We start from the raw sequence: 13,983 nt of genomic DNA on the forward strand, positions 1-13,983 counted from the left end.
GTGAAGTGCCTGATTTTTCCCACTAGCCAAAAATCTCTTAGATCTTCACAACAATTTTATTTTTATTTTTTTTATTTTTATTTTTTTTAAAGATTTTATTTATTTATTTGACAGAGAGAGACGCAGTGAGAGAGGGAACACAAGCAGGGGGAGTGGGAGAGGGAGAAGCAGGCTTCCCGCTGAGCAGGGAGCCCGATGCGGGACTCGATCCCAGGACCCTGGGACCATGACCTGAGCCGAAGGCAGACGCTTAACGACTGAGCCACCCAGGCGCCCCTTCACAACAATTTTAATATCTTAGTAGTAAGAAAACTTTATTATCTTCCTTATTATCCTGTTGATAGAATTCAAATAATGTTTCTATAAATAGCTGCCTTTACAAAAAGTTATTTGCTCTTTGCATTTTATGTTTTCTAGTTGTTCTTCCAAGGAATACTGTGTTATAACAGTGTATTACTAGGGATTCTTCAGAGAAACAGAACAAATAGAACGTGTGTGTGTGTGTGTGTGTGTGTGTGTGTGTGTAGAAAGAGAGGTATATTATAAGGAATTGAAGGAATTGGCTCATATGAGTATGAAAACCAGCAAATCCTGAGATTTGTGGAGTAAGTTAGCAAGCTAAAGATCCAGGAAAACTGATAGTGTAGCTCTTACCAAGACTGAAGGCCAGAAAACTAGGAAAGCTAATGGTATATTTCTAGTCCAAAGGCCAGCAGACTCAAGATACAGGAAGAGACAATATTTCAGTTCAAATTTGAAGTTAAGAAAAAAGCTGCTGGCCTAGTTTGAAGGCTGTTAGACAGGAAAAGGTATCCCTTCTTAGGGGAAGGTAGGGTTTTTTGTTTGTTTGTTTTTCGATTCAGACCTTCAACTGATTAGATGAGGCCATCCATATTATGGAGAGCAAGTTGCTTTAATATGCCAATTTGAATGTTAATCACATCCAAAACACCCTTACAGAAACACCCAGAGTAATATTTAACCAAATTTCTGGTCCAGTTTGACACATAAAATTAGCAATCACAATGTGCCCATTATTGCATTTACATGGCATATGTAAGGTTTCTGCTTAATATAAAAATGCTATAATCACTTCAATTATAATATTCAGGTCACATTTAAAAATCTAGGGCAAAAATCTCAAGGTCATGTAAAATGTAGTATGACCATAGCTGGAATCAGTTGTGAAGAAGGTAAGAAAATAATTTAGCAAAGAATGTCAGTGGCTAAGCAGAAATACAGGTCAACCACGAACCAGAAGAAAAATCAGTAATGTCCTTATGGTCAAAGAGAAGACAAGAAATGACGTTCTTGGAGAGACTGACAATACTACTAAATAAAAAAAAAAAAAAAAAACAGTGCTACTTGACTTCAGTTTGACCATGATTGAATGACATTGTTACATAGACTTAACCATCCATGTTACATAGAACTACCCATGTGATTGGCAAATTACACCAGCTAAGAAGTCTAGGGTTAACCTGTAAATGTCACATACTTTAAAGTTTAATAAAGTAGCATAATTTTAAATATTGCATTTTAAATTTATTTTAGATTTGTTGTTCCTTTAGTTTGCTATTAAAGTCCCTGTTGAATGAGTCCAAACTGGATTAGCTTATTTCTATGCCATATGTTTGGTGAGCTCCAAGTAACAAAGGGAAAATTGAAGGGACACATAATTCTGTAAGGATGAAAAATTTAGGATAACAATGTATTATTTATGTTAGTAAGAAAAATACTGTTTTTGTTTTTGTTTTTTTAATAAATTAACCCCTAAGTCCATTGACTTAGTGCAAGAGCAGTTTCTTTTCTTCTTACTTAGGTCAAGTCCAAAAGTCCTGGTGAATGGATGGCTTTGCAAATGGCTATTCAGAGACTCAGACCCCTTCCCCAATTTGGTCCACCCTGCTTTAGAACACTGAATCATCTGAATTCAGCCAGTATGTTGGGGGAAAAAAAAAAAAAAGGTAGAAAATCGTGTATGGGAAGTATTTAGGCCTAGGCCTTGAAGTGAGCTGTGTAGATTCTGATAACAGTCTATTTGTCACAAACTAGTCACAGACCACAACTACCTGCAGAGACAGAAGGAAATAAAATCTGACTCTGTCCAGAAGTTTTTTTTATAAAAAGTGGATTGGAAAACAAATAGGCAGTCTCTGCTGTAACTAAGGAGTAACCACTCCTAATTTTGAAGGAAAAAAAAAAAAAAAAAAAAAAAAACTGAGGTAAAAAATACCAGAGCATCTCCTCTGAAATCTGTGTGCCTGGTATTCGGCATTACCTAAAGATAATGCAATAAAACATTAAAATTTTAAATTAATATTTTTTGTTTTTTTTAAAAGATTTTATTTATTTGACAGAGAAAGAGAGAGAGAGAGCACAAGCAGGGGGAGCGGCAGGCAGAGAGAGAGGCAGAAGCAGGCTCCCCACCAAGCAGGGAGTTCACTGTGGGATCAAGACTCTGGGATCATGACCTGAGCCAAAGGCAGACACTTAACCAACTGAGCCACTCAGGCTCTCCTGTTTTAATATATCTCACTTGTAAAATGAAGGTTCTCATTTATTTTCTATAAAGCATATATTTTTCTATGATATATTTATTCAAATAAAGACATATTTTACAAAAATTTGCCAATACATTTAAATAGATGATCTGCCATAGAAAACAGAAAATACTCATAAAAGTATATCATAAATGGTCATGGCATTTACCTGATAGTATGTGTGTGCCTTAATTTTGGAGGTAGTATTTTTAACCCAAGTGAACAGAAAAAAAAATCATGCATTAGATTCTGATTAAAAAGAAAATCTTCCAAAACCCATAGGAATCAATAGGGATTTAAAAAATAATAATAATAAAAATACATAAAACCTATCAAGTGTCTGTCATTAAAATTGGGAAAAATGAAAATCAAACTACACAAAATATTTGATTTTGCCATTAGAATTTGGAAAGACAATTATGAGAATAAACATTGAGTCTGAAGGGTAATTTTAAAGGTAAATATTAATTCTGAAAATTAAAGAAAAAAGGGATAGGTAGAAAATTGCAATTAAAAAATACCATCTTCAACCAAATCCTTTCCAAAATAAGGTTTAATTATATATGTGTGTGTGTGTCGGTTTGTGCAAGTGTGTGTTTTATATATTGTTTATAGCAAAAAAAAATATGTGACTTTAAGCTTAAGTATAAGTAGATACTTATATACTTTATATATATATATAAAGTATATAAGACACTATTACTAGTAGTGTCAATTATAGTCGGGACAATAGCCACAATGAATAGTATAAGTGCTTAATAAGCTATGGTACTGTTACCATATATTATCCATCACAAAATATCATTGATTTAAACAAATATTCATATAAAATAATTATTCATATTAAAAAGGTATTTTAAGTTTATTTAGATATAAGTATTGAAAATATATCATTTTAGGGGTGCCTGGGTGGCTCAGTCGTTAAGCGTCTGCCTTCGGCTCAGGTCATGGTCCCAGGGTCCTGGGATCGAGCCCCGCATCGGGCTCCCTGCTCCATGGGAAGCCTGCTTCTCCCTCTCGTACTCCCCCTGCTTGTGTTCCCTCTCTCGCTGTGTCTCTCTCTGTCAAATAAATAAATAAAATCTTTAAATATATATATATATCATTTTAAAGTGAAATGTATGGATAACAAAAGAAAAGAAACTGGTTAAGGTTTTTTTAAAACTTCTAAATTTTCAGAATCAGTTTTTAAGTCAAAGCAATAGATAATACATATTTTTTTTCCACTCAGTATTATTGCTTTCCAATAAAAAGTTCTGAGAATACAGATTTTTTTTTTTTTAAGGAGTGTTTTCTGTTTAAGGATTTTCTTCCAAAAGTCTTCAATATTTTTCCAAGCTGTTGACATCCATTTTTATGTTTTGATACTTGTTTGGCTTAATCCATGTTTCCTGCAAGTGAATGTTTTCACACAACACTAGGACCAATGTATCTGCTTTCACTGTTTCTTAGTTTGATGACTAAATTATTCGAGGTTTATAGTTGGGCAGTCACACCACCAAGAATAACAGCTAAGTTGGCACATGCTGGGCTTATAGCAGTTTCAAAGGCCATTGACTGTTAGACAATTTCAGTAATATTACAGAGTGGAAAAAAAGATTTAACATAGTAATATTGACTTCTTGAAAATGAAGATATATATAGTCACACAGGTGATCAATTTCTTCTTTCTGCCCGTGAGTTTATAGTTTATTAAAACAGTTTAATGAGAGAAGAGGAATTTATAGAAATATTGGATATAGAATCAGAAAGTAGGAAGGAGCACTTTCCCTCTTGCTGTTAAATACGAAACCCTTATAAAAAGAAGTATAACTAAAATGACATACTTTATATAATCAACTACACTGTTTAAAAGGGTTACATTCCAAAAGGTGCATCATATTTGGCTATGTGAAAGAATTTGTATATGAATGTATTCTTGTTCAATAATTGTCAAATTTTTATACTCAAGAAAACACATATTTGGGTATTTAGTATATAAGTGTTTAGGGTGTGCACCTGTAATGACGGATTAAACTTAACCGCCAACTCTAAAGTATCTCAGAAAATAGAGGCAACAAGAAATTAGCAAGTAAAATGCAGTATGGAATGCCATAATTGGGAATAGAACACAGTGTATAGGGTGTACAGAAGATCAAATATTGTCAAGATATTAAAATATTTTCACAGCTTGAATTTATAGGATTTTGTTCAAGAGAGAACACCAGTGGATAAAGCTATTCCAGCCACATGAAATAGCATAAGCCAAGACACACAAGTGTGAAACTACATAGCACATTAAAAATAGAAGTAGTGTCGGGCACCTGGGTGGCTCAGTTGGTTAAGCGACTGCCTTCGGCTCAGGTCATGATCCTGGAGTCCCAGGATCGAGTCCCACGTTGGGCTCCCTGCTCGGCGGGGAGTCTGCTTCTCCCTCTGACCCTCCTCCCTCTCATGCTCTCTGTCTCTCATTCTCTCTCTCTCAAATAAATAAATAAAATCTTTAAAAAAAAGAATAGAAGTAGTGTGGCCCTGCTGAAATTATTCACTGGCTTTAGAGAAATGTTATATTAGCAAAAAAGATAAATAATGTGACTAGAGCATAAGACGTGAAATTAAGGACATACATAAAATCATACTGAATAGGTAGATCAAATGGGACCCGACGTTATATATCCATGTAAGCATGCTAAGAGTTTTAAGCTTTATCATTGATACATGACGCAAAAATAGATCTTTATCGGTAATGTGAAAGATAGATTAAAGGTAAGAGTATTGCAAGTTGACTGGTTAGCAGATTAGAAAAAGGGCCTAAACTCAAGATGATGAGGTTGAATTAAGATGGTAAACTTGGGGGGCGCCTGGGTGGCTCAGTCGTTAAGCGTCTGCCTTCAGCTCAGGTCATGATCCCAGGGTCCTGGGATCGAGCCCCACATCAGGCTCCCTGCTCGGCGGGAAGCCTGCTTCTCCCTCTCCCACTCCCCCTGCTTGTGTTCCCTCTCTCGCTGTCTCTCTGTCAAATAAATAAATAAAATCTTAAAAAAAAAAAAAAGATGGTAAACATGGCAATAAATGTTAGGGAACAAAATGGAGAGGCGCAGAGAAGGTCAAATTGACAATTAATCGGGAAAATTGTTAAGAAAGAGAAAAAAAAGTGGATTTATTTTATTAATTCATGAATAAACCCCATGATCAATAATGAGATTATTTTAAGAGCTCAATTTAGAACTTTCCTCTCTATAGATAGATGATGGTAGATGGATCAATCAACAGATAGATGGATCAATCAACAGATAGATTAATCAAACAGACTATATTTCTACATAAGTAGAAATATAGACAGAGATATCGCATATATATGATATTCATCATATATATATGATAAAATAGAGATGATAGTGCAGTGTGTTACTGTAAATAACCAGTTTTTAGCACTTGGGGAAAATAAAACCCATTTTAAGCTTAAGCCAAACAAAATCCACAAGCCCTTTGACCAACCCTATATACATACATAACACACACCTAAGCAGATCTGTGTATCACATTTCCCTAGGCACAGAGAAAAATAATAATCAATAGCACCTTTCCATCTAGCATGCCTTAAATATTAGATAGTACTAAAAGATCTATTTTATTTAAAGTTGTTAAGCTCAACTATAATAAGTTAATGGAGACTTTTAAAAATAATCTTTACTTTAACACTATCATTCTCTAGGATATCACTTCAAGCTATTAAATCCAATCAATCTATTTATGTTTATTGTTTCACACTTAAATACCTAACAATTACTGTCCAATGAATGTTTTTTCACATAGTAAGTAATAATAGTAAAAATAACAATATTATGTAATAATTGTTCACAAATAAATAATGAATTTAAGTATTATTTCTGAATCATTTACTACTACAGAATTAACAGAAACAGAAAGGGCAGATAAAAGGGTGCTAGAGTATTTTAAGATAAGTACTAATGAATATGCAAAATTTTCTAAAATTATAAAGTATAAAAACATCATTAAAAGGACAATAAAATGGTACATACTACATTAAGAAAACTCTCTACTTATAACTATTAATATGATTGTGTTTGGCTTCCAAAATCAAAGAAAAAAAAAAAAGACAACAACAATAACAAAAGCCCCAAAATTAAATTCCAAATATTTCATGTAACAACTGCCTGCAAAAGTTTTCTCTGAAGATCTCCAATATTTTTAAGTCTATCAAATGATGTAATCAATTAATGCAGATAATATTTTTGAAATTATCATTTTTCCTTAAAGATATCAAACGTGCTGAAGATAAAAAAGGACAATGATTTTAATTTGTTTAGATGGCATATCAAAAAAAAAAACTGTTTCTAGAGAAAATTTCACATTCTTAATAATTTTAGGTAATTTATGATTATCTCAAAATTAATATAAAAATGAGATTTTGATGTGAAATTTTGTATACTTTGGCCACCTACTTTGATTTTTATCCTTAGTGATAGTTGGAAATAACACAGTAGGAAATCATATAAGGCAGTGTTGGGAATCTATATTGCTTGAACTGAGGACTTATTAATATGACAGTGCATTCACAACTTCTAAAAGACAAAGAATCACATTGTAGTGAAAAATATTTGTTCTCTCCCTTGTTGAAATAATCAGTAACTGAGGTTTGCCAGAAATGGGATGAGGAAAGTTCCCAATCTACACATCATTTCTACTGGTTCCCACCCAGTCTTATACTAGTCATGATATGTGGCTGCCCAGATATCTGAAGATTAGATATAAATCCAGCTTCCTCATTCTTATAGATTTCCTTTTATATCCAGTAAACAAAATACTGTTCTAAGGGTAGTGGATAATTTTTAGGAATTCTTCAACTGTCTCATGAATTCAAAGACAAGCTAAATGTGCTCAAACTTCAGCTCTAGACCAAGCTTTAGGCAAACGTATTTTGGAAGATATATATTATTCTTTTTAAAATCAGCCAAAGATTAAATGATCCACTGGTGGGTGTAAGTTACCGTTAAAAAGCAAATGTAACAAAATTATCATTAAATTTGTTGACCATTTTTTATAATTCTTTTCCTAAGATTTTATTTTTAAGTAATCTCTACACCCAACATGGGGCTCGAACTCACAACCCTGAGATCAAGAGTTGCATGCTCTACTGACTGAGCACCCCAATTTGTTAACCCCCAATTTGTTAACTTTTAAATGTTGTAAAATTATAATCACTGATTTTTCTTATATTTCATTTTTTCTTTTTTTTAAATTTTATTATGTTATGTTAATCACCATACATTACATCATTAGTTTTTGATGTAGTGTTCCATGATTCATTGTTTGCGCATAAAACCCAGTGCTCCATACAATACGTACCCTCTTTAATACCCATCACTAGGCTAACCCATCCCCCCACCCCCCTCCCCTCCAGAATCCTCAGTTTGCTTCTCAGAGTCCATAGTCTCTCATGGTTCGTCTCCCCCTCCAAATCCCCCCCTTCATTTTTCCCTTCCTACTATCTTCTTTTTGTTTTTTTTTACCATATAATGTATCATTTGTTTCAGAGGTACAGGTCTGTGATTCAACAGTCTTACACAATTCACAGCGCTCACCATAGCACATACCCTCCTCAATGTCCATCACCCAGCCACCCCATCCCTCCCACCCCCCACCACTCCAGCAACCCTCAGTTTGTTTCCTGAGATTAGGAATTCTTCATATCAGTGAGATCATATGATACATGTCTTTCTCTGATTGACATATTTCGCTCAGCATAATACCCTCCATATATATATACATATAGATATATATATATACCTCCATATATATATATATATATATATATATATGTAATGGAATATTATGCAACCATCAAAAGGAATGAAATCTTGCCATTTGCAGTGACATGATGGAACTGGAGGGTATTATGTTGAGCAAAATATTTCATTTTTTCTATGATATTTATGTGCAACAAATTCATAGCCTGCTATAATCAGAAAGTATCGACAGACCTCCTCCAAGATGTTATTTATTTTATTTTTTTTAGATTTTATTTATTTATTTGTCAGAGAGAGAGAGAGAACAAGCAGGGGGGGCACAGCAAGCAGAGGGAGAAGTGGGCTCCCTGCTGAGCAAGGAACCTGATGCAGGACTTGATCCCAGGACCTTGGGATCATCACCTGAGCCGAAGGCAGCTGCTTAACCGACTGAGCCATGCAGGCGTCACCAAGATGTTATTTTTTAAGTAACAATAATGGACCTCTGTCTGAAGTAAAACCGCAAGAAATATCTCTCCATAGATAGCAAATAAATAGAAGTCACACCTAAGGGTCATTTGTGCTGTACTTTCTCTTGAGGATAAACTCGGTTTTGGTTGCAACATAGGTGTGTCCTTGGCCTTTGTTGATGACCTTAATATTAGTACTCACATGTGAGACTCCTTTACCTTCAGCCGTTAGATACCACCTAGCTTTTAACTGAAATCTGATGCTGAATACAAGCTCAAAAAGTTTTCCTTAAACCCTGTGTAGTTTATTTTTATTCCTAAGATTAAGCATATAATTTAGAAATCTAATCAGATTCCTATGTATTCCTATATCCCCTGTCCCTTAATGAAATCTGGCCTCTATATCTTTATTTCCTATTATTGTTTCCCTTTTATATTTGTGAATTTTATATTGTTGCTAAAATGGCAAAGTGACAACTGGTAGGAGAATATGCTTAATAAGCCTAAGAATGTGAAATAGCCCCAAAGACCAATATGGAGACTGTCTCAATACACTTGTGTGCCTTGGACACATTTGCTTTGGGTCACTACTCAAGACCTTCTATGAACTCTTTTCTTTCTTCCTGTTGTTTCCTTGAGAATTGATTTGATTATTCCATCTACTCTGAAGGGGCAGTGAGTAAGGCTCACTGATGGTGATAGCTGGCATTTGGTTAGGATAAGACACATGAGATAGAAAAGCAACATATTTTTTCCCAACTGTCTCAGTTCTCACAGGGTTTTCTCGGTTGAGTCCTCACCCCTACCCAGGCAAACTCATCTTTATACATATACTCTCATCATCATCCTAAATAGCTTTTCTATCTTTTGAAATTGCACACTTTTACCAACAATAACTTAGCAATGTGATGCCATTTTGAGGAACTTCTGATATGATTTAAACTGTCTAATAGATGCCTTAGAACAAAAAGGCAACAAAATATCTAACATTTAACAGTCAGCCTTTTTTGATTGGTATGTGGAAAAATCAAAACCTAATTTAGACTCCAAAATGACTTTTCTAAATGATTTTTTTTTTCTGGTGCAGACTAGTGAAACATATGAAAACAAACAAAAAAACTTCAGGCAGCTCTATTTTTAGAAACTGCCATCTCTAAGGACCAGCTTTTCCCCCACATTTACTCCTACCTCCAGGATGGAATTTTAATTCAAAATAATAATCCTCTTTCTATTCCCCAGCATACCTTTTTAAGGTCAATGATCTATGGTATGCTGACTTTAACACATCGAAGCAGGAAGATTTGAAATATATTGTCAAAAAACTTTCAAACTCATGAGGCTAAAGGGGGAAAAAAATCAGAGGAATGCTGAATTCTTCTGGGAGCTTGTAATCTTGGTCTTCTGAATTTATAAAATTGAGTACATCATTTAGACGGTCATTTAATAGCCAAAACTTGGATAGAGACAATGACTGGGGGAAGACATGTCCGAGGAACGATTGAAACTTACATGGGTATCTCAGGTCTGAGAATGGACTTTAAATAGCCTAAGTGATAGGACAAAACATTTTCAAAGAGATTTCACAAATCTTGTCTTAAAAACTAATTGGACCTCAATTAAGTCTTATAAACAATGAAGTCAGGGAGTCATTAGAGACTTCAGAAATTACTTGAAAAATACTTTTAGACAATCGTTGGTTTAAAACCTCAGGATTTCCCCAGATGAAATCTGAAACTGGCCCCTGGACATGGAGAGCAAGTAAAGATGAAGATATGGGCAGGCCATTCCGGATTGGTAGATGGCTGGTTTAAAAAGCAACAGAACTTACACACCAGGCTTGTCTTGGGCAGCTGCAAGATGAGTAGATCTTCACACCTGCCCACCAGAATTTAAAAAGTTTATATAGAGACTTTAATGGGCTTCATTCATGTGTACCATCCAAATGCTCTCAAAACATGTTTGGTCCCTTAAGGCTGCATTCAGAAAATAGCTCCCACTGTGGGCAGAACAGACATTCCAAGCCAAGGAACGGAGTGAGGAGCTTTCCATTGCCTGGGTCCTGCTCTTGGGTCATCTAGTGGTTATGTCCTCTCCATGACCTTGTCCAACAATATTATTAGGAATAGCACTTGACAAAGTCAGACAGGCAAGAAAGACCTTACTCAAGAGATTATTGAAATAGGGGAGAGGGACTGAACTCAACACCACTGAAACAAACAACTGTTGAGTTTTAAGAGCTGGGATGGGGGAAATTGTAGACAAACTGTGTTTGTTCATTGACCCTTATCCAGCAGAAAAGTAAACTTTCAATATCTTCATAACAGGAGGTAGTTTTACAACTGGGAGGAAGTTGCACACTGAAGTTAGACTCCTGCCCTTCTAAGGAGACTGGAAGATAGGAAAGCTAACTCCTATACATTTCAAAGAGATGTTTCCCAGGTTCTTGAGAAAGACATTCCCTGGGCTTAAAACTGGCAAGTGACTTCTAAGGGGAGATATACACATTTTAAAGGAGCTGAAGAGGAATGTGCAATTACAAGTTAACATTAAGTAGTGTTTTAAAGAAAGGGAGGTAAGGGGACTGTCTTAGTCTGCTCAGGCTGCTATGACAGAATACCATAGACTGGGTGATTTAAACAATTATTTTTCACAATTCTGGAGACTGGGTGGCTCAAGATCAGAGTACTGACAGGTTTTTTCATGGTGAAGACCCTCTTCCTGGCATGCAAATGGCTGCTTTCTTGCTGTGTCTTCATATGGCGAAGAGAGAGAGCTCTGGTGTCCCCTTTTCTTCTTATAAGGGCACTGTCCCTATAGAATTAGGGCTCCAATTTTATGACCTCATTTAACCTTTATCACCTGATCACAGGCCCTATTTCCAAATACAGTTTGGGGTCTGGGGCCTAACTCACCTAAGTCTATAGCTAAACGTGCCCAGTATTCTTCTTCTGAAGCAAAATAGGGCTGAGACTCATGGTGGAAAGAATTAAACAAGTAAGAGAACATTGTTCCCTGCACCAGCTCTTGTAATAATCCTGTGCAGTATGTCAAACAATAAAGTGATACGGATTTAGGCTCTTGCAGGATCTGAGCGTTCACAGCAAAATTGGGATCTTTCCCAAAGACTTGATTGCATTTTATTGGTGGGCTTTGACAATAGTGTCAAATAGAACTACCTACCCCCCCAAATTAAAATACTATTGAGAAAGTGCAGTAATTTTCATGTAAATGGTCAGAGGCCTTCCATGGATATAATTTAATAAAAACATAAAGTTTGATTTATTAGGTATGATACCCTGATCACTTACTATCATTAATACATTGAATTTAAAAACAAATAGCGAGTGTTAATATCATTCTCAACATTTCAAATCTAGAATAATTAGACAATATTTTATTATATTGTGGTCTATTATTTCGCCCAGTTTATCATCATAATGTTACATTCTGCTTTATTTAATTTGATAAATTTTATTTTTTATTAGAGACCATATTTGGAAAGAAATATTTGAAATATTATACCTGCCCTTGAGTGACCCTGACCGTGAATGCCTCCTTAAATTGTGTGCCTTATGTGCCTCGTTTGCCACATTCTAGCCCTGGCCACGGTAAATAAGAGCAAGAACAAGTTTGAGCCCACAAACATGAGCTGAAGCCCATAGGAACAAGCTGACACTGATGTGAGTTCATTGCATCTTGCCTTGGTTTTATGGGTGTCTTGCATCAACCATAGAGCTGAACATACATAGCTGGACTGAGAGAAACTGAAAGCAGATCCTAGGAAAGGTTGGTATATTTGCAGGGCCAGTACTGTGTCGTGCTAATAAGATAAAGAAGTAGATAAGTAGCGATATATCTGATCAACAAAATGGCTTGTTGCCTCACTTCTGTCTTTCAAATACCATGCACAAGAATCTCCCCCATGGCCCATCCTAGTGGGAAATTAGCAAGGAAGAGATTTCTGGGAAATGCAGTTTGGTCAAGCCAAGTGGACATATAACAGAGGCACCCAAATAGGTTTGATTTTTATTTAATATATTAAAATGTCTGTACTTATTAAATATGTTTGTTTTCCACTTATTTAAAAAATTTTTAACATTCTATAAAAATATATATTTGGTAAAACAAATTACTAGGGATTATTCCCTGAAAGTAATATGAAAATATTCAGAGATAAAATAAAGTTTGTAATAAATATTGAAATTTTCCAATTATTACAGCATTTCATGAGATAATTAGAGGGATAGAAGATATAATATTTAGGGTTTTGAGATGCCTCGTTGATTATGGTTCAACTATTTTAATTTACATACAAGTTTTATTTTGCTATTCTGCTGCTTTTTCTTCAAACACTGTCAATATTTTTTTGCAGTTGATGTTTTCTGGAAATATAGTAAATCAATTTTTTTAAAAAAATTTCTTTCATCTGTGAAAAATACTTTGTCAGTTCCAAAGATTAACTAACAGAATCAATGTCTTTGCAAAATTACCTCTAATAGTAATTGTTACAATTGTATTGTTTTCATGTTCATATTAGCTAGGTAAGATTTGTTCTTTAGACCATGATAAATATATTTCAGTACTACAATAATAATAAGACTTATATATGTTAATAGGTGAAAGAGCAAGTACAAATGCGTAATTTTTAGGTTGATTTATTCTGGGTTCACTTACCTTTCCATAGTAGCTTATCTTCAATTTGCATTATGTTTATATCCAAACTAGAGTCTACATATTCCTGAAAAATTAAATATTTACCGCTGTAAAAATATTAAGTTGAATTAGACTCTGTTGTTAACACCTGTTATTATGTAGGCAAACACTAAGCTTAAAAATGATTTCATAATGTTATTATGAGCTTCTATGGTGACAAAGAGCTTATATTGATAGATAAAAATAGTTGAATAAGTGATGGTGTTTCTTGCATCATAAAATTTGTTACCATTATCTGATTAACTTCTAAATCTCATTCATTCTTCCTGAGTCTTCTCAAAGTATATGAAAACTTAAAATAGAGTCTTTTGTGAAACTCCATAAGCTCTGCAGCTGGTTAATTTGTTCATCGCCAGTAGTGTTGAAACAGCCCAGTGACACCTAAATGCACTCTCTGGCATACTGTTGAGACTGCTAACACATCAATTATAGATGCCTCTGTTAAATTTTCCTGGAATTATGTGTCCCAGGGAGCTAATTTATAGGGCTAAAGGACTTAATATAGGTGTTGAGTAAGTTGAATTTGGG

Source organism: Phoca vitulina, unplaced genomic scaffold, assembly GCF_004348235.1.
Source record: "Phoca vitulina isolate PV1807 unplaced genomic scaffold, GSC_HSeal_1.0 scaffold17, whole genome shotgun sequence".
Lineage (NCBI taxonomy): Eukaryota > Metazoa > Chordata > Mammalia > Carnivora > Phocidae > Phoca > Phoca vitulina.